Here is a 7,157-nt window from a genome sequence, read left to right on the forward strand (position 1 = left end):
GTTTTTCAATATTCTTTCCATCGCACGTTGTACGCCGTCACCGATCGCAAATCGATCTCTGCCGAAACTTTTATGACGTTAGACCGGACTAGAATTCCTCGATGGCGATTCAAGTTACCGCGAAGCGACATCGACTCCAGCCTCGACGTTTAATTTAGACGTAATTCGGTCGTTAAAGGGGAGCTTTAAGACGAGGTGGAATATTTCTAGCGGGAATTGCAGGCTTAGAGCCACAAAACTGGCGCTCTCGTTGCTTCGCGCATATCAAACACCTCGAGCTTCCTCCTTCTCTCGCTCTGTCGCCCTCTGTCGAGGTTCTGCGTTAGCACACGTTAGTCGGTCGGCTACCCATTGGTAGACAACTTTTCCCTTACTGTGACAAAATGATCTCGTATTACGTCGGTTTGACGACTGCTCTCGAGTCGAAACTTGTCAAATAAACGGTGCCAATGATCGAACAAGCCCAACAGCATCGTCGAGTAAACGTGATTTCGAGGCCGGCTAAGGCTTTACAGATTCCGTGATAATGAAAGCAGCGCTTCGATTATCGAGTCGCATGGGCCTGACCGATAAAAGTCCTCGCGAAAGGGATAGTCCTAACGTTTTCTAGCATATTACCGTTTTTTTGTTTGTCGTGCCGACCGTGACCGTTCAACGACTGAGAATATTACATCCGAGGACTGATGTATACAAACATTTCGCAATGCAATGGAGAACGCGTATAGAGTGTTTTAACGGTGTTTTATACGTGCCCAGTACAAGTAACCACCGGTACATACCAAGATTACTCGTATCGACGCAATAGTTACTCTAAAAAGGAGTCCGCAGCAGCTGTACCGGAATGTAAATATATGTATACCCCGAGTCGAGACGAGTCGAGACGAGTCGAGACGAGCCGAACCGACCGTTGCGCCACAAAGAATAACGAAAACAGCCCCGTCTGTCGTTCCACGGCAAAAGAATATTTCGAATGGAACTGCGGGCTCGGTAGCTCGCAGAAACAACTTGGTCAGCCGGGTGCAAAGGTCAGAGACGATGTGCACCCAAGTCGAATAGACTGAAAGAGAAACTACTTGGAACGGAAAGAGGTGAAAAAGCGGCGAAGGAAGAAACGGAATGGATGGAAAGAATGGTGGAGCAGAAAGCACGGGTGGCAAGGGCTCGAGAGGTCGTCGAGACATTTACATCGGACGGCCGCGGCCGGTCTTTCTTCGGTCCGCTACTATTATCAATATTCATAATCCGGAGTTGGAGACATCCGTGGAACGTGCAGCACGGCGACCTCATGTGGCGAGAGGAACGGATCGGAGAGGGAACGGAAAAAATGAACGAGACGAACAGGATGAATTAGGAGAGTCGAAGAGACGAGAGGCCCAGCGTGGGGGCAGGACGATGACGAACAGAGGGAGCCGGGCCACGAACGAAGAGGGCCCTAACCGCAAAAGAGCCAAATCGACGGGTAAATACGTTGTTGACTCTGTGGAGAGAAGCCCGAAAGCCAAATGGAATTCGGTCCGGTGATTTAGTGGGCGGTCTTCGGAGACCGCCGGCCGCCACGTCTGCCTCTGCACTTCTTCTCCTTTGCTCCTTTGCTCTTCCCCTTCACTCGCGCGACACTCGCTCATTCTTCGAGCCTGTTCATCGCGCAGCCTCGGAGAGAACAGAGAAGCATCGCGATGCGTTCGGCTACCGTACGGTGCGCGTGCGTGTCGATTCGAATTCGAAAAGCAAAGACAAAGTGAAACAGAATCGTTATTTTCCTCGGGTTTCATTTCTGTCATTTTTCAATGTAATCGTTGACGTGTTTAATTGGTCGATAAACGGCGAGGCTATCGGTGTACGATGTATGTAATTGTTCGTTTTGCCGTAAAAAGCAGCTTTTTAGAAAAGAAACGACATCGACGCGCATACGTTCGCAAAGGTGGTTAATGGCTAGGCTTCGTAGCCTCTTTTAGGTTTTCGCCGGTTAAAGTTTGAAAAGAGAACGTGGCGTCAATAAAAGTTGTCGACGAGGCAGCGGCTTTTCGGAACACGAGTTTTCCACTGAATAAATTTAACGTTATCGTAGTCGGTGACGCAGCCGAAACAGGGGTGGCGCGCCCTTGTGTTCTTCTCGGCCTTTTTCGATTGCTCGTTCACGAAAATTCAGATTTCTCGATCCATAATGTATGACGTAAACTAACGCGTAACCAATCGTTGGCCGTTCCAATAAAAATATGATGCGCGAGTAGCCGAAAGGGGTGGCCAGTACATTGAAATTTCTTTTAGACACGGTATTCGGAGTGTATAGTTGTCGCGGTTGGCATACGGACCGTTCGAGATGGACAAGAAGGATGAAAAATAAAGAGTACAAGTATCGTTGGCCGTGAGATTGCAGCGTCACGGGTCTTGAAACAGCTCGTAAAATTGCGAACGAGTAAAGCGAGCAAGAATGCCGGGACGGCGTGGCGTGGCGTGGTGTGGCGGCAGCGTAGGTGAAGTGGGGCGAACTGCGAAGGTACTTGGACGTATTTATCGGATAGATATGATCGATGTCGGTCTTGGCACGACACTCCTCGTTGCCTTGGCCGTGAATGTACTTACTTACGTACGTAAGCGCCTCCCACGTGTATCGATAATGGTAAAACATCCGAGTATCTTGACGTGGCTAGGATCCGCCAGTGCGCGTAATCGTGCCGTTGTAAACGATTTTCTGCTTGACGTGCACGACACACTGTTCCCGGACACGGGTTTGCGTGGCCGGTATGCGCGCGGGTGTATTTGTCTTTATTAGGGTCGTAAGGAAACGAGCGACGTCGGAACCGTGGTTAGATATGGAAATTTATTTCCGTCGTTCATCGTGACGTACGACCGCTACCGCGACCGGGACCGGGACCGGGACCGTTCAACGGCTTACGCTGTGAAACCATGGAATCGCGATCTGTCGTAACTGCATCCGCGGCTTGGTGCGCGTGTTGCTCCAGTTGTACGAGAAATAGTAGATGTCGAGTATCGGTGATCGTGTTACGAGTTACGAAACAGGTGAGCGGTATGCGTTTCTAATCAACACATGGGGATCACGGAGTTTCTTGCGGGTCGTGTATATTGGTTTCGAGTGATGTGTGTCATTTTTCGGCCAATGGGCGAAGAAAAATGTCGTACGGAAAGGGCCGGCAAACGCGTTTTACGTCGTGTAATTTTGCTAATGGCCCCGAATCGCGTCGGCGCGGCATCGGCGTCGGTGTTGGCGTTGGCGTTGGGGAGCTTTCCTTCTCCTTACCCTTTCTACTCGTAATCCGTGGGTAGTCAAGATAATTCGCTGCTGGAAATTCGGAAATTAAATTGGTACCCACAAGAGGGCCTCGTTTAATACGCGTAATTACGTAATTACACATCGCGGAGGAAACGTTCGTTGAAACGACTTCGCTTCGATCGATCCATTAAAAAATATCGGCCTGTACGCGGTAGAAAAGGATCAAGTTGTTACTCCCTTAAAATTGTTCCTATTACAAAGTATTTTGCAAAAAAGTCGAAAACTGAACGATACAGATTTCTTCGTAGAAATGTTAATCGAGGAAGGTGACTCGAAAAACCGAGGGAAACGTCGAGAGTCGAGAGATACCTACCTTTCGTATCACTGTTTGCGAAAGGAAACGCGATACCTGCATCCTTTCCAGTCTCGTTCCCTTTTCGTTCTTTCGAAGCAAAAGATTGTTTTCATTGAACGATTGCAAGAAAGACGAGAGCTAGAATAAAAAAAAACGATATAACATATAAAACGGATACATACTTGGTTATCGTCAAAGAGAAATATTTTCACGTGCACTTTTGCTTTTATGAGATTTACCGCAGCAGAAGGGTTCGAGGCGAGAAGCAAAAGGAAGACGCGCAGCGAAGCGTCTTGTTCGGATGGCGGGGCAGGTTCCCGCTTGCCAGGTCCCAGCCCATTCATCGATCTTCGATCTTTATCTGAAATATTATCGATGGATCAGACCTATACTTTAATCTAATTAATCACCATACAAGCTACAATTGTTCACGCTCCGCGGCCATTAAACTCTCATACGCGCGGTCGAGATTAAAATTACCTTGTCGCTTAGCCCCGCTGAATTACAGACATTTACTTAATCCCTCGTTCTCTTAGCTACGGTACGTATATTGTTTTTGTAACATCTACTAACGTAATTGAAAGAGAAACGATGGCACGTTAAAGCTTTGGGAACAATGAACATATTTGGTTGGAATTTTCAAAGTCGCTCCGATTCCTTTCAAGAATTTTAGTCGACTTTAACCGAACGCTTTCTCGTTTCACTTTAACGATCCCTAAATACCTAAGGAAACGGTTTCCTCGTCGGATATTCGTCGTTGGTATTTTGTGTACATCATCCGTATCGCTCTCGGCATTCATATTACTTTCGGCAGTTGTATGTGAAACAGGATTGATCGAAGCGACAACCAACGCGATGATCCGACGATTCGACTCAAACGTTTCCCAGCTCTCCGCGTTTGCGACATCGGCGTTAATAGATGCGTGTACGTTCAGCGGGCGCGTAAGTATAACCGCGCTACAAATGTAGGTACATCCGTATCTCTCGAACGGTCCATTGTGCGAACGGAAGTCGGTGGTTCTGCTTCGACGCCGTCGCCAACGGGACAGATAGAGAAAAAGAAGAGAGATACACGAGTCGAACGAATAAATAAAACGAGCGCCGCGTCGCGTCGCGTCGCGTCGGGAGTGAGTTATAACGGCCGTGGTCCAAAAATGTTTCGCGAGTTTTATAATCCTTGAAAACGTTTCATCGAATCGAAAGAGAGAGATATACGTACTTATAAATACGACAAGTACAATCTTTCTAAATAAATGGACGGATTTCCTGTGTGACTAACGTAAAATTACCACGGTCATTATACAGTATAGATATTGTTAAGAACGCAACGGAAACGCGATAGACAAGTCTGTTTGTTTGTTTAACTATTTTACAGCCAATCCGATTTATCTGTCTTCTGTCGTATCGTAGGAGGTTTTAACCACTTATCCTTGGAGAGAATCGGTATCGCGTCCAACAAAGTCGATCCTTTCGTGAGAAGCGTGCATCGTCGAAAGGCTCGCGCTCTCAAGAAAATTATAGGCCAGAGAGAAAGAGCGAAGGAATCCCTTAATATTCTATCTCCGTGGCCGGGGCATCGTCGTCATCATCATTATGTCAAGCGCTTAAAAAGATCTCGAATCAACATATATTTGCATACTCGAGCGGGGAAACGTCGGACGTGGTATTTTAAAAGGCAAGCCTAATTTATTTTGTCGGCCTGCCCACCTATACTTCCAGCGCAGCGGCCAGGCACGGTTGGAATGGAATCGGGAAGATGTCGCGCGGTCAGACAGTGTATCTAGGTACATTACATGTATATCGTATACCTAGGTGGTCGAGCGTAGATTTATCCTAGTCTCGCATAGAAAACGGAACTCGATAAACCGACGATTCGTTTTGTTTCTTAGTTTCTTTCCATCCTACCAGATAATTTAACGAACCTGTCGTCGCTGGACCGTATTTCGGTATCCGAAACCAAGACGAAACTAAAGACAACTAAATAAATAACTTGAAATCGCGTAATTTTCGTTTATACTCGCGCGAAAAGAAAACTTATGATCGCGTTGTCGTTGGCGAATGTATTTCATGACCGTCTCGTTGTACGTAGTCGTGCGTACATTAGGTATATCGGGCAACTGCTGCATCCAAGTCGAAGGAACGCGGTACGAAGGATATCGGTACGTATTAGTGACTGCGAGGACCGGACCGAGTCATTGGTTGTTAACGAGACGTTCGAGTGTGTCGTGATCTCGGACCAGGTTCCGGTAACGATGTCTTAGCATGTGTAGAGTGTACGGGACGAGCAAGGATATTTAAATACCGTCTATAAACTGGTCGGTCATCCGTGGTCATTTTAACGTCGACGAACGCTAACGCGGAGCACATAGCACACAACCCAACGCTCGTAAAACAAAGTTGATCCTGCGCGAGTGTGTGCGCGCGCGTGCATGGCCCGAACTTCGACCGGTCGAACTGGCTCTCGAAAGGAAAGGCACTGGCTCTCGTCGGAAGATGGGAAATTTGCTTAAAAATCTACTACATTTCTAAAGGATTCCGTTCTAGTGTCTGGAGCTCGTCTGGTACAGCAATTATTTCGTTATTTTTCTGTACTTAACATATTTCGCATTACTCGTAAGAAACATCAAAGCAATTACCATTTCTATTTATCGTTATATTTAGACACCGATGAAGCATCATCGAATATTTTATACGTGTGAGCACGTACGCGTACGAAAGGCCTTTTTACAAATGGTATGCAAACGAAGACAGTATACACGTCCAGGTGTGTACATACTGTATACCTACGTATAATTTGATTTCTTGTCCTCGTTGCGAGCTGGCTCGTCGCAATGGCGACTATCGTTTCCGAGATGGACGCGCGTCCGCGCGAAACGAGACCGGTTCCGATTCGATAAAACTTATTACGCTATCGCTCAACTGTCACAACAGATCGTAGATAGAATTCACTCCGCGTTGTGCGTCGCGGCGTCAAAAACGCTGCAGTAACTGGCTTATCCGAAGAAACGCTATTTTCCTATTTCCCTATTTCTCTGTCGGGCCGTCACCGTTGAAACAAATTAACGAACTAGCGGACAGTTGTTCCGGTCAGACACGGTCCATGAGCTCTGGATGAAATACGAGGCCCGGTACCCGAACCTATTTTCGAGCGTAAATTTTCTGAAAAATAATTCTGGCCGACTACTGGGATAGAGGCACTTCCGATGCGCGCAGTGAATGCTAGCACGGTTGCGAGTCCGCGATCCGGCTCGACTCCGTACGGCTCGTTTGCATGAGTAATTATTAACATTCCAAGGGACAAAAGGCGATTTTCTAGCCCGCGGCGAACCAACGTCGACGCCGACACCGACGCCGACGCCGACGCCGACGCCGACGCCGACACCGACGCCGCGACACCGGGTATTCTTGAGCGGAGCGCTTCTCGTCTGCGATTTATAGCGGACAGACGCAGACGCTGACGCTAACGCTGACACGCGACACGACATCCACCGGGAACGGAAAGAACAGACAATGGATCCGTGGTTGCTCGACTGACCGAGGAGTACACACGCGGACTAAATAAGTCGAAAT

The 7,157-nt window shown here is 47.7% G+C and overlaps 1 long non-coding RNA gene across 1 annotated transcript; it reads right to left on the reverse strand.

The window, feature by feature from the left end:
• Nucleotides 1-3,016: 3,016 nt before the first annotated feature.
• On the reverse strand, nucleotides 3,017-6,935 carry LOC128896051 (uncharacterized). Its single transcript, XR_008461914.1, has 4 exons — nucleotides 6,375-6,935; nucleotides 3,827-3,948; nucleotides 3,606-3,725; nucleotides 3,017-3,301 (listed from the first exon to the last, which is right to left on the reverse strand). It is a non-coding gene; the product is annotated as an uncharacterized LOC128896051 (long non-coding RNA).
• Between the last annotated feature and the right edge of the window lie 222 nt (nucleotides 6,936-7,157).

Source organism: Hylaeus anthracinus, unplaced genomic scaffold (genome assembly GCF_026225885.1).
Source record: "Hylaeus anthracinus isolate JK02 unplaced genomic scaffold, UHH_iyHylAnth1.0_haploid 5, whole genome shotgun sequence".
Taxonomy (NCBI): Eukaryota; Metazoa; Arthropoda; class Insecta; order Hymenoptera; family Colletidae; genus Hylaeus; species Hylaeus anthracinus.